At 52.0% G+C, this 25,814-nt stretch overlaps 1 protein-coding gene across 1 annotated transcript in view; it reads left to right on the top strand.

Annotated features, from left to right (window-relative positions):
• Window positions 1-901: 901 nt before the first annotated feature.
• The window catches only part of LOC144487575 (ubiquitin carboxyl-terminal hydrolase CYLD-like), a gene marked incomplete at its 3' end in the record, with an annotated part of 63,706 nt that continues 38,793 nt past the window's right edge, over window positions 902-25,814 (top strand). Inside the window, exons 1-2 of the mRNA XM_078205659.1 lie at window positions 902-1,233; window positions 19,401-19,685. The remainder of the gene's footprint in view (window positions 1,234-19,400; window positions 19,686-25,814) is intronic.

The following is a 25,814-nucleotide window of genomic DNA, read 5'->3' as shown; positions in this document are numbered from 1 at the left end:
AGGGGAGGAGGGAATGGTTGAGGGAGTGGGGAGGAGGGGAGGAGGGAATGGTTGAGGGAGTGGGGAGGAGGGGAGGAGGGAATGGTTGAGGGAGTGGGGAGGAGGGGATGGTTGAGGGAGTGGGGAGGAGGGGAGGAGGGAATGGTTGAGGGAGTGGGGAGAAGGGGAGGAGGGAATGGTTGAGGGAGTGGGGAGGAGGGAATGGTTGAGGGAGTGGGGAGGAGGGGAGGAGGGAATGGTTGAGGGAGTGGGGAGGAGGGAATGGTTGAGGGAGTGGGGAGGAGGGGAGGAGGGAATGGTTGAGGGAGTGGGGAGGAGGGGAGGAGGGAATGGTTGAGGGAGTGGGGAGGAGGGGAGGAGGGAATGGTTGAGGGAGTGGGGAGGAGGGAATGGTTGAGGGAGTGGGGAGGAGGGAATGGTTGAGGGAGTGGGGAGGAGGGGATGGTTGAGGGAGTGGGGAGGAGGGGAGGAGGGAATGGTTGAGGGAGTGGGGAGGAGGGAATGGTTGAGGGAGCGGGGAGGAGGGGAGGAGGGAATGGTTGAGGGAGCGGGGAGGAGGGGAGGAGGGAATGGTTGAGGGAGTGGGGAGGAGGGAATGGTTGAGGGAGTGGGGAGGAGGGGAGGAGGGAATGGTTGAGGGAGTGGGGAGGAGGGGAGGAGGGAATGGTTGAGGGAGTGGGGAGGAGGGAATGGTTGAGGGAGTGGGGAGGAGGGGAGGAGGGGATGGTTGAGGGAGTGGGGAGGAGGATTTGCCTGTGCCGAGTTTGTTTGGGGATTTCCATCCAATTGGTGACATGTTAATTGGCACCGACCGCCGTCCTGCCATTGGCTGATAAGGGCGGGCCTCTTCTTGCCCATTGGTGCCAACCCTGATGACAGAACGGTGGGCGGGGATCTTGTTCCTTCCTGCTTGAGCCTTGTGTCCCTGCACGTCCCCCCCAACCTCCTCTTGCCCTTCCCCTTTCCACATTTGGCAGAGTTTGGACGGAAGTTTTGAATGTTCCTCGCCCTCTGTCGTCCCAGTGCTTCTCTGCTTTGTCCAAGGGCTGCGCGGGTTGGAGAGGAGTTGCGAGACATTTGTAAATTGTTGGGGGGGTGGGAGGTGAGGTGGTGACTGTGGGTAGGAGGATAAGGAGTTGGGACCGGCCTTTGGGGGGGTTTTGAGTTTTAGGGAGAACAATCCGGCGAACGGGGCGATAAGGCATCACCTCCAGCTCCTCTGTCAGCTACCAGGTAATGTTTGCTCTCTGTCACCCGGTTTCTCTCTCTGTCTCTCTCTCACTCTGTCTCTCTCACTCTGTCTCTCTCTGTCTCTGTCTCTCTCACTCTGTCTCTCTCTGTCTCTGTCTCTCTCACTCTGTCTCTCTCTCACTCTGTCTCTCTCTCACTCTGTCTCTCTCTCTCACTCTGTCTCTCTCTCTCACTCTGTCTCTCTCTCTCACTCTGTCTCTCTCTTTCTGTCTGCCTGTTCCCACTTCCCTCTTTCTGTTTGCCTCCCTCTCACTGGGTGTTAGTTTTTGACTTGATTTGATTACATTATTGTCACATGCATTCAGATACAATGAAAAGTATTGTTTCTCGCGCGCTATACAGACGAAGCATACCGTTCATAGAGAAGGAAAGGAGAGGGTGCAGAATGTAGTGTTACAGTCACAGCTCGAGTGTAGAGAAAGATCAACTTAATATAAGGTAGGGGTCCATTCAACAGTCTGACAGCAGCAGGGAAGAAGCTGTTCTTGAGTCAGTTGGTACGTGACCTCAGTTTTGTACCTTTTTCCCAATGGAAGAAAATGGAAGAGAGGATGTCTGGGGTGCGTGGGGATCCTTGATTATACTCAAGGGCGGCAGGGTGACACAGTGGTTATCACTGCTGCTTCACAGCTCCAGGAACCTGGGTTCGATTCCCGGCTCGGGTCACTGTCTGTGTGGAGTTTGCACATTCTCCTCGTGTCTGCGTGGGTTTCCTCCGGGTGCTCCGGTTTCCTCCCGCAGTCCAAAGATGTGCGGGTTAGGTTGATTGGCCAGGTTAAAAATTGCCCCTTAGAGTCCTGAGATGCGTAGGTTAGAGGGATTAGCGGGTAAATATGTAGGGATATGGGGGTAGGGCCTGGGTGGGATTGTGGTCGGTGCAGACTCGATGGGCCGAATGGCCTCTTTGTGCACTGTAGGGTTTCTATGATTTCTATGATTCAGATACAATGAAAAGTATTGTTTCTCGCGTGCTATACAGACAAAGCATACCATTCATAGAGAAGGAAAGGAGAGGGTGCAGAATGTAGTGTTACAGTCATAGCTAGGGTGTAGAGAAAGATCAGCTGAATATAAGGTAGGTCCATTCAAAAGTCTGATGGCAGCAGGGAAGAAGCTGTTCTTGAGTCGGTCGGTGCGTGACCTCAGTTTTGTACCTTTTTCCCAACGGAAGAAGGTGGAAGAGAGAATGTCCGGGGTGCGTGGGGTCCTTGATGATGCTGGCTGCTTTTCCCCGAGGCAGCGGGAAGTGTAGACAGAGTCAATGGATGGGAGGCTGGTTTGCGTGATGGATTGGGCTACATTCACGACCCTTTGTAGTTCCTTGCGGTCTTGGGCAGAGCAGGAGCCCATACCAAGCTGTGATACAACCAGAAAGAATGCTTTCTATGGTGCATCTGTAAAAGTTGGTGAGAGTCGTAGCGGACATGCCAAATTTCCTTAGTCTTCTGAGAAAGTAGAGGCATTGGTGGATTTTCTTAACTGTGGTGTTTGCGTGGGGGGGTGAGGACGCGTTCTTGTTGTCAGGTGTGATGGGCTGTTTTCTGCACCGTAGACAAAACATACCATGCATTAATTTTATTTTAAGTTAAGGTTTATTTATTAGTGTCACAAGTAGACTTACATTAACACTGCAATGAAGTTAGTGTGAAAATCCCCCTCGTCGCCACACTCCGGCACCTGTTCGGGTTCCACTGAGGGAGAATTTAGCACGGCCCAATGCACCCTAACCAGCACATCTTTCAGACTGTGGGAAGAAAGCGGAGCACCCGGAGGAAACCCACGCAGACACGAGGAGAATGTGCAAACTCTACACAGTGACCCCGAGCCGGGAATTGAACCCGGGTCTCTGGCGCTGTGAGGCAGCAGCGCTAACCACTGTGCCACCGTGCCGTCCCCGTAGAGTACATAGGGGAGAAGGAAAGGAGAGGGTGCAGAATAGGGCGGGGGGATGGTGAGGGGAGCAACTTATTTCATCCTCTCACTTGAATGGTTGTGTGTATTTAAGATAAGAACAGTACAGCACATGAACAGGCCCTTCGGCCCTCCAAGCCCTCGCCGCTCCCTGGTCCAAACTAGACCATTCTTTTGTATCCCTCCATTCCCACTCAGTTCAATGTGGCTTTCTAGATAAGTCTTAAACGTTCCCAGTGTGTCCGCCTCCACCACCTTGCCCGGCAGCACATTCCAGGCCCCCACCACCCTCTGTGTAAAATATGCCCTTCTGATATCCGTGTTAAACCTCCCCTCCCTCACCTTGAACCTATGACCCCTCGTGAACGTCACCACCAACCTGGGAAAAAGCTTCCCACCGTTCACCCTATCTATGCCTTTCATAATTTTATACACCTCTATTAGGTCACCCCCTCATCCTCCGTCTTTCCAGTGAGAACAACCCCAGTTTACCCAGTCTCTCCTCATAACTAAGCCCTTCCATACCAGGCAACATCCTGGTAAACCTCCTCTGCACTCTCTCTAAAGCCTCCACGTCCTTCTGGTAGTGTGGCGCCCAGAACTGGACGCAGTATTCCAAATGCGGCCGAACCAACGTTCTATACAACCGCAACATCAGACCCCAACTTTTATACTCTATGCCCCGTCCTATAAAGGCAAGCATACCATATGCCTTCTTCACCACCTTCTCCACCTGTGATGTCACCTTCAAGGATCTGTGGACTTGCACACCCAGGTCCCTCTGCGTATCGACACCCTTTATGGTTCTGCCATTTATCGTATAGCTCCCCCCTACGTTAGTTCTACCAAAATGCATCACTTGGCATTTATCAGGATTGAACTCCATCTGCCATTTCTTTGCCCAAATTTCCAGCCTATCTATATCCTTCTGTAGCCTCTGACAATGCTCCTCACTATCTGCAAGTCCTGCCATTTTCGTGTCGTCCGCAACCTTATTGATCACCCCAGTTACACCTGTTATCCATGTTCAGGAAAGGTTTACCAGAAATCATAGAAATCATAGAAACCCTACAGTGCAGAAGGAGGCCATTCGGCCCATCGAGTCTGCACCGACCACAATCCCACCCAGGCCCTACCCCCACACATATTTACCCACTAATCCCTCTAACCTACGCATCCCAGGACTCTAAGGGGCAATTTTTTAACCTGGCCAATCAACCTAACCCGCACATCTTTGGAGTGTGGGAGGAAACCGGAGCACCCGGAGGAAACCCACGCAGACACGAGGAGAATGTGCAAACTCCACACAGACAGTGACCCGAGCCGGGAATCGAACCCGGGACCCTGGAGCTGTGAAGCAGCACTGCTAACCCACTGTGCTACCGTGCCGCCCCTGAGCTGATTTGCATACTTAAATTTCAATCTAACTCCCATTAGCGGGCCTGGGACTGAAGTCTCCGGACCCGCTAACCCCTCCCCCCATCACCCCGCCAGGAATGTTTCACTCCAGCGGGGTTTGCAGCAGCTCCCCACTCATGGAGAGCTGGCGGCCTGACCCCATTGGAGTGAAGTGGGTTCCACGGAGGTCCCCCCAGAAGGTCGGGGGGGAGGGGGGTAAGGAGAGAGGATGCCTCTTGGCATTGCCAGCCTGGCAGAGACAGCCTGGCACCCTGGCACTGCCTGAGAAGCAAAGCGCAGCAATGCCCAAGAGACCCCCCCATGACACTGCCTGGTGGGCACCATGGCATTACACACCAGGCGTCAGGTAGCGCTAAGAGGGTGGGGGTGAGTGGGGGTGGGGCCTGTTGAGGCAAAAGGCCTATAGGTTGGGGGGGGCGGGGGGGGAGATGGGGTGATCGGTGGGGGTTGAGGATTCCCGGCTCGGGTCACTGTCTGTGTGACACGGTATGGCACGGTAGCGCAGTGGTTAGCACTGCTGCCTCACAGCTCCAGGGTCCCGGGTTCGATTCCCGGCTCGGGTCACTGTCTGTGTGGAGTTTGCACATTCTCCTCGTGTCTGCGTGGGTTTCCTCCGGGTGCTCCGGTTTCCTCCCACAGTCCAAAGATGTGCGGGTTAGGTTGATTGGCCGGGTTAAAAATTGTCCCTTAGAGTCCTGGAATGCGTAGGTTAGAGGGATTAGCGGGTAAATATGTGGGGGTAGGGCCTGGGTGGGATTGTGGTCGGTGCAGACGCGATGGGCCGAATGGCCTCCTTCTGCACTGTAGGGTTTCTATGATTCTAGGAGGTTCCTGTTGCCACTCGGCACTAGGAATCGGTGGGAAAGGGAGGGAAGCGGGTGATCGGGGCAGCCACCTGGGTAGCAAGGGAGGGGCCGCTGCTGCCAGGGTTGTGGGGGGAGATCGGGACCTCCGGGGGGGGGGGAGGGGTTCAGGGAGATCAGGGCTGGCGGGGTGGGGTGAGTGAGGTGAAACATCGGGGCTGGCCTGGAGTGGTCCGGGAGGCCAGCGATCGGGACGTGGGGGAGGTCAGAGACGCAGCGATGCGGGGTTGGCGAACGATCGGGAGGCTGGCAGTGTGGGGCCAGTGCGCATGCGGCGATCCCAGCGCTGACAGAGCGGCCCGTGCGCAGTGGCCCCACTCATAAGACCATAAGACATAGGAGCGGAAGTAAGGCCATTCGGCCCATCGAGTCCACTCCACCATTCAATCATGGTTGATTTCAACTCCATTTACCCGCTCTCTCCCCATAGCCCTTAATTCCTCGAGAAATCAAGAATTTATCAATTTCTGTCTTGAAGACGCTCAACGTCTCGACCTCCACAGCCCTCTGTGGCAATGAATTCCACAGACCCACCACTCTCTGGCTGAAGAAATTTCTCCTCATCTCTGTTCTAAAGTGACTCCCTTTTATTCTAAGGCTGTGCCCCCGCGTCCTAGTCTCCCCTGTTAATGGAAACAACTTCCCTACGTCCATCCTATCTAAGCCGTTCATTATCTTGTAAGTTTCTATCAGATCTCCCCTCAACCTCCTAAACTCCAATGAATACAATCCCACGATCCTCAGACGTTCATCGTATGTCAGGCCTACCATTCCCGGGATCATCCGTGTGAATCTCCGCTGGACCCGCTCCAGTGCCAGTATGTCCTTCCTGAGGTGTGGGGCCCAAAATTGCTCACAGTACTCCAAATGGGGCCTAACCAGTGCTTTATAAAGCCTCAGAAGTACATCCCTGCTTTTGTATTCCAAGCCTCTTGAGATAAATGACAACATTACATTTGCTTTCTTAATTACGGACTCAACCTGCGAGTTTACCTTTAGAGAATCCTGGACTAGGACTCCCAAGTCAGCGGGAATCCCGTGGGAATCGCCCCCGCTCACTGAGTTTCGGCGTGAATCCCGCTTGGGCACTCTGCAGTGTCGGAGATTCATTCTGAAAATCCCGCTCAGGGAAACCAGCGGGGTTTTTTACGCAAATCCAGCACTTGGCCATTTTGTTTGGGAGAGTAAACCCCTTTATTTGTTTAAAAAATTCATTCACGGGATCTGTACATCACTGGCTGGGCCCAGCATTTATTACCCGAGATATATATAGAATCATAGATTCCCTACAGTACAGGAGGAGGCCATTCGGCCCATCGATTCTGTACCAACCACAATACCACCCAGGCCCTATTCCCATAAACCTTATCTACCCTGCTAATCCCCTGATACTTAAGGGGCAATTTAGCACGGCCAATCCACCGAACCTGCACATCATAGAAATCATAGAAACCCTACAGTGCAGAAGGAGGCCATTCGGCCCATCGAGTCTGCACCGACCACAATCCCACCCAGGCCCTACCCCCACATATTTACCCGCTAATCCCTCTAACCTACGCATCTCAGGATTCTAGGGGGCAATTTTTTAACCTGGCCAATCAACCTAACCCGCACATCTTTGGACTGTGGGAGGAAACCGGAGCACCCGGAGGAAACCCACGCAGACACGAGGAGAATGTGCAAACTCCACACAGACAGTGACCCGAGCCGGGAATCAAACCTGGAACCCTGGAGCTGTGAAGCAGCAGTGCTAACCACTGCGCTACCGTGCCATCTTTCGGACTGTGGGAGGAAACCGGAGCACCCGGAGGAAACCCACAGGGAGAACGTGCAAACTCCACAGAGACAGTGACCCAAGCCGGGAATCGAACCCGGGTCCCTGGCACTGTGAACAAAGAACAATACAGCACAGGAACAGGCCCTTCGGCCCTCCAAGCCCGCGCCGCTCCCTGGTCCAAACTAGACCATTCTTTTGTATCCCTCCATTCCCACTCCGTTCATGTGGCTATCTAGATAAGTCTTAAACGTTCCCAGTGTGTCCGCCTCCACCACCTTGCCCGGCAGCGCATTCCAGGCCCCCACCACCCTCTGTGTAAAATACGTCCCCCTGACATCTGTGTTGAACCTCCCCCCCCACCCTCACCTTGAACCCGTGACCCCTTGTGTTCGTCATCACCGACCTGGGAAAAAGCTTCCCACCGTTCACCCTATCTATGCCTTTCATAATTTTATACACCTCTATTAGGTCACCCCTCATCCTCCGTCTTTCCAGTGAGAACAACCCCAGTTTACCCAATCTCTCCTCGTAACTAAGACCCTCCATACCAGGTAACATCCTGGTAAACCTCCTCTGCACTCTCTCTAAAGCCTCCACGTCCTTCTGGTAGTGCGGCGACCAGAACTGGACGCAGTATTCCAAATGCGGCCGAACCAGCGTTCTACACAGCTGCATCATCATATGCCAACTTTCATAGTTGAGGCAGCAGGGCTAACCACTGTGCTACCGTGCCACCCAGTGATCTCAGTGATCCCCAGCGTTTCCATCACCCCAAACTCAGCCTCCAGTTTTTAATTTATTTACCGGAGTCGCTGGCCGGGCCCCAGTGTTTGTTACATAGAACCTAGAACAGTACAGCACAGAACAGGCCCTTCGGCCCACGATGTTGTGCCGAGCTTTGTCCGAAACCCAGATCAAGCTATCCCACTCCCTATCATCCTGGTGTGCTCCATGTGCCTATCCAATAACCGCCTATCCAATACCCGTCCCTAATTGCCCCTCGAGAAGGTGGTGGGTGAGCCGCCCCTTCTCGAACCCGCTGCAGTCCCCGTGTGGTGTGGGTAACACCCACAGTGCCGTTAGGGAGGGAGTTCCAGGATTTGTACCCCAGCTAAAAGTGAAGGAACGGCCGATAGATTTCCAAGGCCAGGACGGCACAGTGGTTGGCACTGCTACCTCTCAGCGCCAGGGACCCGGGTTCGATTCCCGGTTCGGGTCACTGTCTGTGTGGAATCTGCACATTCTCCCCGTGTCTGCGTGGGTTTCCTCCGGGTGCTCCGGTTTCCTCCCACAGTCTGAAAGACGTGCTGGTTAGGTGTCATTGGTCATGCTAAATTCTCCCTCATTTTAACCGAACAGGCGCCGGAGTGTGGCGACTATGGGATTTTCACAGTAACTTCATTGCAGTGTTAATGTAAACTCTTACTTGTGACGAATAAGTAAATAAACTTTAAACTTTAGTTTTGGACTCCCTTACCCTGGGGGAAAAGACCTGGGGCTTTTCAGCCTATCTATGGTCCCTTTGTAATTACAGTAAGAAGTTTAACAACACCAGGTTAAAGTCCAACAGGTTTATTTGGTAGCAAAAGCCACACAAGCTTTCGAGGCTCTAAGCCCCTTCTTCAGGCGAGTGGGAATTCTGTTCACAAACAGAACTTATAAAGACACAGACTCAATTTACATGAATAATGGTTGGAATGCGAATACTTACAACTAATCCAGTCTTTAAGAAACAAAACAATGGGAGTGGAGAGAGCATCAAGACAGGCTAAAAAGATGTGTATTGTCTCCAGACAAGACAGCCAGTGAAACTCTGCAGGTCCAGGCAACTGTGGGAGTTACAAATATTGTGACATGAACCCAATATCCCGGTTGAGGCTGTCCTCGTGTGTGCGGAACTTGGCTATCAGTTTCCTTTGTAATTTGGCGGAGGAAGCTCGATGGGTTGAATGATGTACACTCCACTTGATAGGGTTGTGAAGAAGGCATACGGTGTGTCAGCTTTTATTGGTAGAGGGATTGAGTTTCGGAGCCAGGAGGTCATGCTGCAACTGTACAAAACTCTGGTGCGGCCGCATTTGGAGTATTGCGTACAGTTCTGGTCGCCGCATTGTAGGAAGGATGTGGAAGTGTTGGAAAGGGTGCAGAGGAGATTTACCAGGATGTTGCCTGGTATGGTGGGAAGGTCGTATGAGGAAAGGCTGAGGGGCTTGAGGTTGTTTTCGTTAGAGAGAAGAAGGTTAAGAGGTGGCTTAATAGAGGCATACAAGATGATCAGAGGATTAGATAGGGTGGATAGTGAGAGCCTTTTTCCTCGGATGGTGATGGCTAACACGAGGGGACATAGCTTTAAATTGAGGGGTGAGAGATATAGGACAGATGTTAGAGGTAGGTTCTTTACTCAGAGAGTAGTAAGGGCGTGGAATGCCCTGCCTGCAGCAGTAGTGGACTTGTCAACATTAAGAGCATTCAAGTGGTTATTGGATAAACATATGGATGATATTGGAATAGTGTAGGTTAGAGGGGCTTTAGATTGGTTCCACTGGTCGGCACAACATCGAGGGCCGAAGGGCCTGTACTGCGCTGGAATGTTCTATGTCTTATGGTCCGATACTCCATAGGCCTGGACGCCAACGGCAGAGCAATTCAAATCTGGTGGGTAGCAGGAGGTGGGGGGTGGGGGGAGGTGACTGAGAAGGGGAAGAGTTCTCCTTAGGCCGGGATCAGGGAGAACGCGGGGATCTCAATGTGGTCACCGGGTGCGGGGGGGAGGAGAGAGGGGTTTGGAGGAGATTGCAGGGAGGTGGGGGGGGGATGAGGCCAAGGAAGGATTGAGGGCATCATCGGTGGAAGGTTCCCAACGACCCACCCACCATCACCCTCCCGGAATAGTGTCAATATCTTTTGGGGGAGGTGGAGGGAAACTAAATTGAGGGGAGAAGTGGAGGGAAGATTAGGTGGGCAGAAGGAGATGGAGTAGAGGGAAGGGGGGGAGGGGAGGAGGCAGGTGTGGAGCATTAAAAAACTAGCACAGCACGGATGGGCCGAATGGTCTGTGTGTCTCCCTCTCTCTCTCTCTCTCTGTAAAGCCGTGATACCTGGTGGTCGAGCAGTTGTCGGGTCATGTGTGAAGATTGGTTAGAAATCAGAAGGAGGTCATTCGACCCATCGAGTCAGCACCGACAACACTCCACCCAGACACCATCGCTGTAACCCCATGCATTTACCCTGCTAATCCCCCTGACACGAAGGGGCAATTTAGCACAGCCAATCCACCTAACCTGCACATCTTTGAGCACTAAGAGGCAATTTAGCATGGCCAATCCACCTAACCCGCACATCTTTGGACACTAAGGGACAATTTAGCATGGCCAATCCACCTAACCTACACATCTTTGGACACTAAGGGACAATTTAGCATGGCCAATCCACCTAACCTGCACATCTTTGGACACTAAGGGACAATTTAGCATGGCCAATCCACCTAACCTGCACATCTTTGGACACTAAGGGACAATTTAGCATGGCCAATCTACCTAACCTGCACATCTTTAGACACTAAGGGACAATTTAGCATGGCCAATCCACCTAACCTGCACATCTTTGGACACTAAGGGACAATTTAGCATGGCCAATCCACCTAACCCGCACATCTTTGGACACTAAGGGACAATTTAGCATGGCCAATCCACCTAACCTGCACATCTTTGGACACTCAGGGGCAATTTAGCATGGCCAATCCACCTAACCTGCACATCTTTGGACACTAAGGGGCACCTTAGCATGGCCAATCCACCTAACCCGCACATCTTTGGACACTAAGGGGCAATTTAGCATGGCCAATCCACCTAAACTGCACATCTTTGGGCACTAAGGGACAATTTAGCATGGCCAATACACCTAACCTGCTCATCTTTGGACACTAAGGGGCAATTTAGCATGGCCAATCCACCTAACCTGCACATCTTTGGACACTAAGGGACAATTTAGCATGGCCAATCCACCTAACCTACACATCTTTGGACACTAAGGGGCACTTTAGCATGGCCAATCCACCTAACCTGCACATCTTTGGACACTAAGGGGCAATTTAGCATGGCCAATCCACCTAATCTGCACATCTTTGGACACTAAGGGGCAATTTAGCATGGCCATTCCACCTAACCTGCACATCTTTCGAATACTAAGGGACAATTTAGCATGGCCAATCCCCCTAACCTGCACATCTTTGGACACTAAGGGGCACTTTAGCATGGCCAATCCACCTAACTTACACATCTTTGGACACTAAGGGGCAATTTAGCATGGCCAATCCACCTAACCTGCACATCTTTGGACACTAAGGGACAATTTAACATGGCCAATCCACCTAACACACACATCAGGGCAGCACGGTAGCACAGTAGTTAGCACTGCTGCTTCACAGCTCCAGGGACCTGGGTTCGATTCCCGGCTTGGGTCACTGTCTGTGTGGAGTTTGCACATTCTCCTCGTGTCTGCGTGGGTTTCCTCCGGGTGCTCCGGTTTCCTCCCACAGTCCAAAGATGTGTGGGTTAGGTTGATTGGCCAGGTTAAAAATTGCCCCTTAGTGTCCTGGGGTGCGTAGATTAGAGGGATTAGTGGGTAAATATGTGGGGGTAGGGCCTGGGTGGGATTGTGGTCGGTGCAGATTCGATGGGCCGAATGGCCTCTTTCTGTACTGTAGGGTTTCTATGATGATCTTTGGATACTAAGGAACAATTTAGCACGGCCAATCCACTTAACCTACACACCTTTGGATATTAAGGAACAATTTACCTTGGCCAATCCACCTAACCCCTAACCTGTGCATCTTTGGACACTAAAGGGCAACTTAGCATGCCCAATCTACCTAACCTGCACATCGTTGAACACTAAGGGACAATTTAGCATGGCCAATCCACCTAACCTGCACATCTTTGGATACTAAGGGGCAATTTAGCATGGCCAATCCACCTAACCTGCACATCTTTGGACACTAAGGGACAATTTAGCATGGCCATTCCACCTAACCTGCACATATTGATTGCTCAGCAGAGGAACCTGGATGTGCAGGTCACAGCTCACTGATACAGAGAGGAAATATACAGTAAATGGCAGAACCCTTCAGAGTATTGATGGGCAGAGGGATCTGGGTGTACAGGTACACAGGTCACTGAAAGTGGCAACGCAGGTGGAGAAGGTAGTCAAGAAGGCATACGGCATGCTTGCCTTCATCGGCCGGGGCATTGAGTTTAAAAATTGGCAAGTCATGTTGCAGCTTTATAGAACCTTAGTTCGGCCGCACTTGGAATATAGTGTTCAATTCTGGTCGCCACACTACCAGAAGGATGTGGAGGCTTTGGAGAGGGTACAGAAAAGATTTACCAGGATGTTGCCTGGCATGGAGGGCATTAGCTATGCGGAGAGGTTGGAGAAACTTGGTTTGTTCTCACTGGAGCGACGGAGGTTGAGGGGAGACCTGATAGAAGTCTACAAGATTATGAGAGGCATGGACAGAGTGGATAGTCAGAAGCTTTTTCCCAAGGTGGAAGAGCCAATTACTCGGGGGCACAGGTTTAAGGTGCGAGGGACAAGGAGATGTACGAGGTAGATTTTTTACACAGAGGGTGGTGGGTGCCTGGAACTCGTTGCCGGGGGAGGTAGTGGAAGCAGATACGATAGTGAGTTTTAAGGGGCGTCTTGACAAGTACATGAATAGGATGGGAATAGAGGGATATGGTCCCCGGAAGGGTAGGGGGTTTTAGTTCAGTCGGGCAGCATGGTCGGTGCAGGCTTGGAGGGGCCGAAGGGCCTGTTCCTGTGCTGTAATTTTCTTTGTTCTTTGTATCTTCGGTTGAGAGGTGATAGATTTAACACTGAGATGAGGAGGAACGACTCTCCGAGGGTGGTGAATCTGTGGAACCCGCTGCCCCATGGCACGGTGGAGACTGAATCATTAAATGGTTTCAAGAAGGAGATGGATATATTTCTGATTTAAAAACGGGATATGGGGGGAGCAGGTTGGGGAGGCGGATTTGAGACCAGGGAGAGATCAGCCATGGTCTGATTGAAGGGTGGGAGCAGGTTCGAAGGGCCGAATGGGCCCAATTCTGCTCCTAATTCCTGTCTTCCTCGCAGTGTTTTCAACTGAACTCTCTCTCTTGTTCTTTTTTTCTGGAACCTTCCAAATCCTCCCCTTTTCCCCCTTGCTCCCCAACACCACTCCTCTCCCTCCCTCCCTAACACCACTCCTCCCCTCTCCCCCTCATTCCCCAACACCACTCCTCCCCCTCCCTCCCCAACACCACTCCTCCCCCTCCCTCCCCAACACCACTCCTCCCCCTCCCTCCCCAACACCACTCCTCCCCCTCCCTCCCCAACACCACTCCTCCCCCTCCCTCCCCAACACCACTCCTCCCCCTCCCTCCCCAACACCACTCCTCCCCCTCCCTCCCCAACACCACTCCTCCCCCTCCCTCCCCAACACCACTCCTCCCCCTCCCTCCCCAACACCACTCCTCCCCCTCCCTCCCCAACACCACTCCTCCCCCTCCCTCCCCAACACCACTCCTCCCCCTCCCTCCCCAACACCACTCCTCCCCCTCCCTCCCCAACACCACTCCTCCCCCTCCCTCCCCAACACCACTCCTCCCCCTCCCTCCCCAACACCACTCCTCCCCCTCCCTCCCCAACACCACTCCTCCCCCTCCCTCCCCAACACCACTCCTCCCCTCTCCCCCTCATTCCCCAACACCACTCCTCCCCCTCCCTCCCTAACACCACTCCTCCCCTCTCCCCCTCATTCCCCAACACCACTCCTCCCCCTCCCCCTCACCCCCCCCCCCCCTCCCCCCATACAAGATGGAGGCTGTGCCGGAGAAGTCCAGACCCATGGGACCGCTCTACATCTTGGCCAAGGATGCCCAGGCCTGCTCGCGAACGCTGCCCAGAAGCAGCCAGCCGGCCCGGTGCAACCCCGAGCCAGCCCGGGGAAAAGGGGGGCTGGCCGGGGAAGTCCCGCCCCCCCCCCCCCCCTCAGGCTGCGGGCCTTGGAGACCAGCCACACCCTGATGCTGGTGGAGGAGGGGGACTTTGGACTGCTGGAGGGGGTCAGTGACCCTGAGGAGAGACTGGCGCTCAGTGGGGACGTGGCGTGGGTGCGGGGGCCTGGGCACTGGGGTTCGGGTCCGGATGAGCTTCACGTCCGAGGAGAGGGCCCAGGGCGTGGTCCGTTACCGAGGGCTGATCGAGCAACCTCCCGACATCTACCTCGGCGTTGAACTCCTGGTGATTTAGTTTTCCTTACCCGCCAACGGGAATTGTGCTTGTCGGAAGAAATGAGGCACCAGAGAGTCATAGAGTTTTACAGCATGGAAACAGGCCCTTCGGCCCAACTTGTCCATGCCGCCCAGTTTTTACCACTAAGCTAGTCCCAATTGCCCATGTTTGGCCCTCTATCCCCAGCTTATCCATAGAAAGGAGGAAGCCATTTGGCCCTTCGAGCCTGAACAAAGAAAATTACAGCACAGGAACAGGCCATTCGGCCCTCCAAGCCTGCACCGACCGTGCTGCCCGACTGAACTAAAACCCCCTACCCTTCCGGGGACCATATTTCTCTAAGGGCGGCACGGTGGCACAGTGGTTAGGGGCGGCACGGTAGCGCAGTGGTTAGCACTGCTGCTTCACAGCTCCAGGGACCTGGGTTCGATTCCCGGCTCGGGTCAGTGTCTGTGTGGAGTTTGCACATTCTCCTCGTGTCTGCGTGGGTTTCCTCCGGGTGCTCCGGTTTCCTCCCACAGTCCAAAGATGTGCGGGTTAGGTTGATTGGCCATGCTAAAAATTGCCCCCTAGAGTCCTGAGATGCGTAGGTTAGAGGGATTAGCGGGTAAAATATGTGGGGGTAGGGCCTGGGTGGGATTGTGGTCGGTGCAGACTCGATGGGCCGAATGGCCTCCTTCTGCACTGTAGGGTTTCTATGATTTCTATTCCCATCCTATTCATGTATTTGTCAAGACGCCCCTTAAAAGTCACTACCGTATCCGCGGCCACTACCTCCCCCGGCAACGAGTTTCAGGCACCCACCGCCCTCTGTGTAAAAAAAGCTTGCCTCGTACATCTCCTTTAAACCTTGCCCCTCGCACCTTAAACCTGTGCCCCCTAGTAATTGACTCTTCCACCCTGAGAAAAAGTTTCTAACTATCCACTCTGTCCATGCCCCTCATAATCTTGTAGACTTCTATCAGGTCGCCCCCCCTCAACCTCCGTCGTTCCAGTGAGAACAAAAGTTTCTCCAACCTCTCCTCATAGCTAATGCCCTCCATACCAGGCAACTCCCTGGTAAATCTTTTCTGTACCCTCTCCAAAACCTCCACATCCTTCTGGTAGTGTGACGACCAGAGGACCAGCCTCCCATCCATTGACTCCGTCTACACTTCCCGCTGCCTCGGCAAAGCAGCCAGCATCATCAAGGACCCCACGCACCCCGGACATTCTCTCTTCCACCTTCTTCCATCGGGAGAAAGATACAAAAGTCTGAGGTCACGTACCAACCGACTCGAGAACAGCTTCTTCCCTGCTGCTGTCAGACTTTTGAATGGACCTAGCTCACACTAAGTTGATCTTTCTCTACGCCCTAGCTATGACTGTAACACTACATTCTGCACCCTCTCCTTTCCTTCTCCCCTATGTACTCTATGAACGGTATGTTTTGTCTGTATAGCGCGCAAGAAACAATACTTTTCCACTGTATGTTAATACATGTGACAAGAATAAATCAAATCAACTCAAGAATTGAACACTATTTTCCAAGTGCAGCTGAACTAAGGTTCAATAAAGCAGCAACATAACCTGCCAAATACCCCGGCCGATGAAGGCAAGCATGCCGTATGCCTTCTTGACTACCTTCTCCACCTGCGTTGCCACTTTCAGTGACCTGTGTACCTGTACACCCAGATCCCTCTGCCTATCGATACTCTAAAGAGATCTGCCATTTACTCCGCCATTCATTACGATCATGGCTGATCGTCCAACTCAATAGCCTAATCCTGCTTTCTCCCCATAACCTTTGACCCCATTCGCCCCAAGTGCTGTATCCAGCCGCCTCTTGAATACATTCAATGTTTTGGCATCAACTCCTTCCTGTGGTAATGAATTCCACAGGCTCACCGCTCTTTGGGTGAAGAAATATCTCCTCATCTCCGTCCTAAATGGTCTATCCCGAATCCTCAGACTGTGAGCCCTGGTTCTGGACTCCCCCCACCATCGGGAACATCCTCCCTGCATCTACCCTGTCCAGTCCTGTTAGAATTTTATAAGTCTCTATGAGATCCCCCCCTCATTCATCTGAACTCCAGTGAAAACCATCCTAACCCAGTCAATCTCTCCTCATACATCAGTCCCGCCATCCCCGGAATCGGCCTGGTAAACCTTGTAACTGTCTAAATGCTTTTTAAAGGCATCAAAGGGGAGGTGATGGCCTAGTGGTATTATCACCAGACTATTAATCCAGAAACTCAGCTAATGTTCTGGGGGACCCGGGTTCGAATCCCGCCACGGCAGCTGGTGGAATTTGAATTCAATAAAAAATATCTGGAATTAAGAATCTACTGATGGCGGTGAAACCATTGTCGGAAAAACCCATCTGGTTCACTAATGTCCCTTTAGGGAAGGAAATCTGCCATCCTTACCCGGTCTGGCCTACATGTGACTCCAGAGCCACACAGCAATGTGGTTGACTCTCTACTGCCCTCCAAGGGGCAACTAGGGATGGGTAATAAATGCTGGGCCCAGCCAGCGACGCCCATGTCCCACGAATGAGTAAAAATATAAAAGACAAAATTGTACCCTCCTCTACTACTACCTCTGGCAGCTTGTTCCAGACACTCACCACCCTCTGTGTGAAAACATTGCCCCTCTGGACACTTTTGTATCTCTCCCCTCTCACCTTAAACCTATGCCCTCTAGTTTTAGACTCCCCTACCTTTGGGAAAAGATGTTGACTATCTAGCTGATCTGTGCCCCTCATTATTTTATAGACCTCGATAAGATCACCCCTCAGCCTCCTACACTCCAGAGGAAAAAGTCCCAGTCTATCCAGCCTCTCCTTATAACTCAATCCATCAAGTCCCGGTAGCATCCTCGTAAATCTTTCCTGCACTCTTTCGAGTTTAATAATATCCTTTCTATAATAGGGTGACCAGAATTGCACACAGTATTCCAAGTGTGGCCTTACCAATGTCTTGTACAACTTCAACAAGACGCCCTAACCCCTGTATTCAATGTTCTGACCGATGAAACCAAGCATGCCGAATGCCTTCTTCACCACTCTGTCCACCTGTGACTCCACTTTCAAGGAGCTATGAACCTGTACCCCTAGATCTCTTTGTTCTGTAACTCTCCCCAACGCCCTACCATTAACTTAATAAGTCCTGCCCTGGTTCAATCTACCAAAATGCATCACCTCGCATTTATCTAAATTAAACTCCATCTGCCATTCGTCAGCCCACTGGCCCAATTGATCAAAATCCTGTTGCAATCGTAGGTAACCTTCTTCACTGTCCACTATGCCACCAATCTTGGTGTCATCTGCAAACTTACTAACCACGCCCCCTATATTCTCATCCAAATCATTAATATAAATGACAAATAACAGTGGACCCAGCACTGATCCCGGAGGCACACCACTGGTCACAGGCCTCCAGTTTGAAACACAACCCTCTACAACCACCCTCTGGCTTCTGTCAAGAAGTCAATTTTGTATCCATCTGGCTACCTCACCCTGCATCCAGTCAGTATCTAGATATCTCCCTGAGAGAGGGGACTGAGAGACACCAGTCAGTGTATAGATATCTCCCTGAGAGAGAGGGGACTGAGAGACACCAGTCAGTGTATAGATATCTCCCTGAGAGAGAGAGGGGACTGAGAGACACCAGTCAGTGTATAGATATCTCCCTGAGAGAGAGAGGACTGAGAGACACCAGTCAGTGTACAGATATCTCCCTGAGAGAGAGAGAGGGGACTGAGAGACACCAGTCAGTGTACAGATATCTCCCTAATAGAGAGAGGGGACTGAGAGACACCAGTCAGTATCTAGATATCTCCCTGAGAGAGGGGACTGAGAGACACCAGTCAGTGTATAGATATCTCCCTGAGAGAGGGGACTGAGAGACACCAGTCAGTGTACAGATATCTCCCTGAGAGAGAGAGGGGACTGAGAGACACCAGTCAGTGTACAGATATCTCCCTGAGAGAGAGAGGGGACTAAGAGACACCAGTCAGTGTACAGATATCTCCCTGAGAGAGAGGGGATTGAGAGACACCAGTCAGTGTACAGATATCTCCCTGAGAGAGGGGACTGAGAGACACCAGTCAGTGTACAGATATCTCCCTGGGAGAGTGGGGATTGAGAGACACCAGTCAGTGTACAGATATCTCCCTGAGAGAGAGAGGGGACTGAGAGACACCAGTCAGTGTACAGATATCTCCCTGAGAGAGAGAGGGGACTAAGAGACACCAGTCAGTGTACAGATATCTCCCTGAGAGAGAGGGGATTGAGAGACACCAGTCAGTGTTCAGATATCTCCCTGAGAGAGAGGGGACTGAGAGACACCAGTCAGTGTACAGATATCTCCCTGGGAGAGTGGGGATTGAGAGACACCAGTCAGTGTACAGATATCTCCCTGAGAGAGAGAGGGGACTGAGAGACACCAGTCAGTGTACAGATATCTCCCTGAGAGAGAGAGAGGGGACTGAGAGACACCAGTCAGTGTACAGATATCTCCCTGAGAGAGAGAGGGGACTGAGAGACACCAGTCAGTGTACAGATAACTCCCTGAGAGAGAGGGGACTGAGAGACACCAGTCAGTGTACAGATAACTCCCTGAGAGAGAGGGGACTGAGAGACACCAGTCAGTGTACAGATATCTCCCTCAGAGAGAGGGGACTGAGAGACACCAGTCAGTGTACAGATATCTCCCTCAGAGAGAGAGAGGGGACTGAGAGACACCAGTCAGTGTACAGATATCTCCCTGAGAGAGAAGGGATACATGGAGTGAACAATCTGTGTGAGGCGGCCATGTTGCACTGCATTTGGACAATTGTAACCCGGAGGTTAGGCTTTGGGCCTACACTTCAGGGCCTAGCTCAGAGGCCCGAATTAATCCCCGGCCTCTCTCTTGCAGGGTGCAGCCTCGAAGAAGGGCTTAACGGACGGACGCTGGAAGAGGAAGCGCTTCTTCAGGTGCGCCGAGAACGGAGGGATCTTCATTTCGGCCAACAGGCTGGAGCCTGCCGGGAAGGCCCGAGAGCGAGCAAAGGCTGGTGTCGGCTGGAGCAAGCGGGAAGGCCGAGGGGCTACGGCCCTCCCTCCGGACAGCAGGGTCTTCTTCAAGCAAGCGGGCACCTGGAGGTTCGGCTGGGTGAAGTGTTGCGAGCTGGAAGGTGCCATTTCCGTGGGGATCGAGTCGGTGAGTGTCGCAGCCCGCTGTTCCTCTGGGGATCCTACCGGAGTTAGGGGAGGGTGGTCGGTGGGGGGGGGGGAGGGGGACGGGGGAGATGAGGTGTGGGGGGGAGGGGCCGGTTGAGAATGCTGTCAAGCCTTGAGACAACCCTTAAACTCTGCCTCGGCCTAACCTGGTGTTTATCGCACCACGTCAGACTCCAACCTCTTCCTCTACATCTAACCATCACCCCCCATGCCCGCTCGATCCACTTCTCCCTCTATTCAGAGAATCATTGAATCCGTACAGTGCAGAAAGAACCCATTGGGCCCATCGAGTCTGTACCAACAACAATCCCACCCAGTTCCTATCCCTGTAACTCCACGTATTTACTCTGCTAATCCTCCTGACACTAAAGGACAATTTAGCATGGCCAATCCACCTAACCTGCACATCTTTGGACACTAAGGGACAATTTAGCACGGCCAATCCACCTAACCTGCACATCTTTGGACACTAAGGGGACAATTTAGCATGGCCAATCCACCTAACCTGCACATCTTTGGGCACTAAGGGACAATTTAGCATGGCCAATCCACCTAACCTGCACATCTTTAGACACTAAGGGGCAATTGAGCATGGCCAATCCACCTAACCTACACATCTTTGGACACTAAGGGGCAATTTAGCATGGCCAATCCACCTGACCTGCACATCTTTGGACACTAAGGGACAATTTAGCATGGCCAATCCACCTAACCTGCACATCTTTGGACACTAAGGGACAATTTAGCATGGCCAATCCACCCAACCTGCACATCTTTAGACACTAAGGGACAATTTAGCATGGCCAATCTACCTAACCTGCACATCTTTGGACACTAAGGGACAATTTAGCATGGCTGATCCACCTAACCCGCACATCTTTGGACACTAAGGGACAACTTAGCATGGCCAATCCACCTAACCTGTACATCTTTGGACACCAGGATTGGCCACGTTAAATTGTCCCTTACCATAAGACCATAAGACATAGGAGTGGAAGTAAGGCCATTCGGCCCATCGAGTCCACTCCACCATTCAATCATGGTTGATTTCAACTCCATTTACCCGCTCTCTCCCCATAGCCCTTAATTCCTCGAGAAATCAAGAATTTATCAATTTCTGTCTTGAAGACGCTCAACGTCTCGGCCTCCACAGCCCTCTGTGGCAATGAATTCCACAGACCCACCACTCTCTGGCTGAAGAAATTTCTCCTCATCTCTGTTCTAAAGTGACTCCCTTTTATTCTAAGGCTGTGCCCCCGCGTCCTAGTCTCCCCTGCTAATGGAAACAACTTCCCTACGTCCATCCTATCGAAGCCGTTCATTATCTTGTAAGTTTCTATCAGATCTCCCCTCAACCTCCTAAACTCCAATGAATATAATCCCACAATCCTCAGACGTTCATCGTATGTCAGGCCTACCATTCCCGGGATCATCCGTGTGAATCTCCGCTGGACCCGCTCCAGTGCCAGTATGTCCTTCCTGAGGTGTGGGGCCCAAAATTGCTCACAGTACTCCAAATGGGGCCTAACCAGTGCTTTATAAAGCCTCAGAAGTACATCCCTGCTTTTGTATTCCAAGCCTCTTGAGATAAATGACAACATTACATTTGCTTTCTTAATTACGTCCAGGTTAGGTGGATTGGCCATGTTAAATTGTCCCTTCGTGTCAGGGGGGCTAGTTAGGTTAAGTGCATGGAGTTATGGGAATAGGGCCTGGGTGGGATTGTGGTCGGTGCAGACTCGATGGGCCGAATGGCCTCCTTCTGTCATGTAGGGATTCCATGAATCTATGATTTTGTTCCTGTCTCCCGGTCGAGGGTTTTCCCTTCGGGAATTGGGATGGATACGTTGATGGGGAACAGCTGTGCTCCATCGCGGATCCCGCCCACGGGACACTACTCCCCCTCCAGGACGTGCGTCTCGGTGAGCCCCACCCTCCGAACCCTCCTCACCTCTGTCTCGCTACCCCCACCCTCCGTCCCAGAACCTGCCCCCCCTCGTTGACTCCCCTCACGATGGGCTGGACGGCCCCCTTCCGTACTGTAACAAGGGAGTCGCGGTGTCCCGGGCCTCTTATGGGTTTAACTCACTAGTCGAGAGAGAACAGTTCCTCCGACAGTTCAGTGTTCCCTCAGGCACAGGGAGTCAGGTCACTCTCCCATGCACTCTCCTGGCCTTTCATGGGAATTGTCCCTGGGAGGGAGGGGGCTTCAGTCACTGGGGGGGGGGAGAAGGGGGGGAAGGATAGATTGGGAGAAGCCTATCTTTGGACACTAAGCGGTGATTTAGCATGGCCAATCCACCCAACCTGCACATCTTTGGACAGTAAGGGTCTCACAACACCAGGTTAAAGTCCAACAGGTTTATTTGGTAGCAAATACCATAAGCTTTCGGAGCACAGCTCCTTCGTCAGATGGGGTGGATATCTGTTCTCCAACAGTGCACAGACACAGAAATCGAGTTACAGAATACTGATTGGAATGCAAATCTCTACAGCCAGCCAGGTCTTAAAGGTACAGACAATGTGGGTGGAGGGAGCATTCAACACAGATTAAAGAGATGTGTATTGTCTCCAGACAGAACAGCTAGTGAGATTCTGCAAGCCCAGGAGGCAAGCTGTGGGGGTTACTGATAATGTGACATCAATCATAGAGTCATAGAAATCATAGAAACCCTACAGTGCAGAAGGAGGCCATTCGGCCCATCGAGTCTGCACCGACCACAATCCCACCCAGGCCCTACCCCCACATATTTTACCCGCTAATCCCTCCAACCTACGCATCCCAGGACTCTAAGGGGCAATTTTTTAACCTGGCCAATCAACCTAACCCGCACATCTTTGGACTGTGGGAGGAAACCGGAGCACCCGGAGGAAACCCACGCAGACATGAGGAGAATGTGCAAACTCCACACAGACAGTGACCCCGAGCCGGGAATCGAACCCGGGACCCTGGAGCTGTGAAGCAGCAGTGCTAACCACTGTGCTACCGTGCCGGTAGAGGAAGAGAACAGCCTATGTCTCATGTCAATTCCTGTTGGGGGAGCACTTCAGCAGTCACGGGCATTCAGCCTCTGATCTTCGGGTAAGCGTTCTCCAAGGCGGCCTTCACGACACACGACAGCGCAGAGTCGCTGAGCAGAAACTGATAGCCAAGTTCCGCACACATGAGGACGGCCTAAACCGGGATGTTGGATTTATGTCACATTATCAGTAACCCCCACAGCTTGCCTCCTGGGCTTGCAGAATCTCACTCGCTGTCCTGTCTGGAGACAATACACATCTCTTTAACCTGTGCTTAATGCTCCCTCCACCCACATTGTCTGTATCTTTAAGACCTGGCTGGCTGTAGAGATTCGCATTCTAATTAGTATTCTGTAACTCGATCTCTGTGTCTGTGCACTGTTGGAGAACAGATATCCACTCCATCTGACGAAGGAGCAGTGCTCCAAAAGCTTATGGTATTTGCTACCAAATAAACCTGTTGGACTTTAACCTGGTGTTGTGAGACTTCTTACTGTGTTCACCCCAGTCCAACGCCGGCATCTCCACATCATCTTTGGACACCAGAATTGGCCACGCAAAACTGTCCCTTAGTGTCAGGGGGACTAGCTAGGGTAAGTGTATGGAGTTATGTGGATAGGGTCTGAGTGGGATTTTGGTTGGTGCAGCCCCTCTTGAGGAGGAGGTCCGCGGGCCATTTGGCAGATGTCTTCAAAGCAATGAGGAGGGGGGGCTGTGGGGAGGGGGTTCGGAGAGAGTCGGGGCGAGGGGAACCGTTCCCAACCCTTCGGCCTAAACTGGTCCATCCTGACCAAAATGCCCATCTAAGCTAATCCCACTTGCATGTATTGGCCCATATCCCTCTAAACCTTTCCTATCCATGTATCTGTCCAAATGTCTTTTAAATGTTGTCAATGGCCCTTCCTCAACCACTCCCTCCATTCCACATTCCCCCCGCTCTGTGTAAAGAAAAGTTGCTCCTCGGGTTCCCATTAATTCTTTCCCCTCTTAAACCTTTGCCCTCTGATTCTCGATTTCCCCAACCCTGGGAACAAGACCGAGTGCATCCACCCTATCCGTGCCTCTGACGATCTTATGCACCTCTATAAGATCACCCCTCAGTCTCCTACACTCCAAAGAAAAAGATTCCTCGCCTGTCCAATCTCTCCCTATAACTCAGCCCCTTGAGTCCTGGCAACATCCTTGTGAATCTCTTCTGCACTCTCTCCAGTTCAATAACATCTTTCCTATAGCAAGGCGACCAAAGCTGAACACAATACTCCAGCTGCGACCTCACCAATGTTCTGTACAACTGCAACATAACATCCCAATTTCTATACTCAATACCCTGACTGGTGAAGGCCAGCATTCCAATAGCCTTCTTCACGGCCCTATCTACCTGTGACTCCACCTTTAGAGGACCGTGTATCATAGAATCATAGAAACCCTACAGTGCAGAAGGAGGCCATTCGGCCCATCGAGTCTGCACCGACCACAATCCCACCCAGGTCCTACCCCCACATATTTACCCGCTAATCCCTCTAACCTACGCATCTCAGGACTCTAAGGGGCAATTTTTAACCTGGCCAATCAACCTAACCCGCACATCTTTGGACTGTGGGAGGAAACCGGAGCACCCGGAGGAAACCCACGCAGACACGAGGAGAATGTGCAAACTCCACACAGACAGTGACCCGAGCCGGGAATCGAACCCGGGACCCTGGAGCTGTGAAGCAGCAGTGCTAACCACTGTGCTACCGTACCTGAACTCCAGGGTCCCTCTGTTCCACGATACTCTCCAAGGTCCAACCATTCACCTTGAAAGTCCTACCTTGACTTGACTTTCCAAAATGCAACTTGTGATCAGAGAACATAGAAGAGTACAGCACAGGAAGAGGCCCTTCGGCCCACCATGTTGTCCCGAACATGACGCCAAATTAAACTAATCCCTCCTGCCTGCCCTTGCCCCCTATCCCTCTATTCCTTACATATCCATGTGCTTATCTAAAAGCCCCTTAAACCCCCCTACCGTATCTGCCTCCACCACCATCCCGGGCAGCATGTTCCAGACACCTACCACTCTCTGTGTAAAAAAACCTGCCCCTCACATCCCCTTTGAACTTTCCCCCCCTCTCACCTTAAGTGCAGCCCCCCCAGTATTAGACATTTCAACTCTGGGAAAAAGATTCTGACTCTCAACCCTATCTATGCCTCTCATAATTTTATAGACTTCTATCAGGTCTCCCCTCAGCCTCCGGCGCTCCAGAGAAAACAACCCCAGTTTGTCCAGCCGCTCCTTATAGCTCGTACCCTCTAATCCAGGCAGCATCCTGGTAAACCTCTCCCGCACCCTCTCCAAAGCCCCCACATCCTTACTGTAATGTGGCGACCAGAATTGAACACAATACTCTAAGTGCGGCCCAACCAAAGTTTTATAAAGCTGCAACATGACATCCTGACTCTTGTACTCAATGCCCCAACCAATAAAGATTTGATTTGATTTGATTTTTTATTGTCACATGTATTGGTATACAATGAAAAGTATTGTTTCTTGCGCGCTGTACAAAGCATACCATTCATAGAGTACATAGGGGAGAAGGAAAGGAGAGAGTGCAGAATGTAGTGTTACAGTCATAGCTAGGGTGTAGAGAAAGATCAACTTAATGTGAGGTAGGTCCATTCAAAAGTCTGACAGCAGCAGGGAAGAAGCTGTTCTTGAGTCGGTCGGTACGTGCCCTCAGACTTTTGTATCTTTTCCCAAAGGAAGAAGGTGGAAGAGAGAATGTCCGGGGTGTGTGGGGGTCCTTGATTATTCTGGCTGCTTTTCCAAGGCAGCGGGAAGTGTGGACGGTGTCGATGGGTGGGAGGCTGGTTTGTGTGATGGATTGGGCTACATTCATGACCCTTTGTAGTTCCTTGCGGTCTTGGGCAGAGCAGGAGCCACACCGAGCTGTGATACAGCCAGAAAGAACACTTTCTATGGTGCATCTGTAAAAGTTGGTGAGAGTCGTAGCTGACATGCCAAATTTCCTTCGTCTCCTGAGAAAGTAGAGGCATTGGTGGACTTTCTTAACTATAGTGTCGGCATGGGGGGGACCAGAACAGGTTG

Source organism: Mustelus asterias, unplaced genomic scaffold, assembly GCF_964213995.1.
Source record: "Mustelus asterias unplaced genomic scaffold, sMusAst1.hap1.1 HAP1_SCAFFOLD_887, whole genome shotgun sequence".
Lineage (NCBI taxonomy): Eukaryota > Metazoa > Chordata > Chondrichthyes > Carcharhiniformes > Triakidae > Mustelus > Mustelus asterias.
Note: the sequence above shows the minus strand (reverse complement) of the source record. Positions and strands in the feature narration are given on the sequence as shown.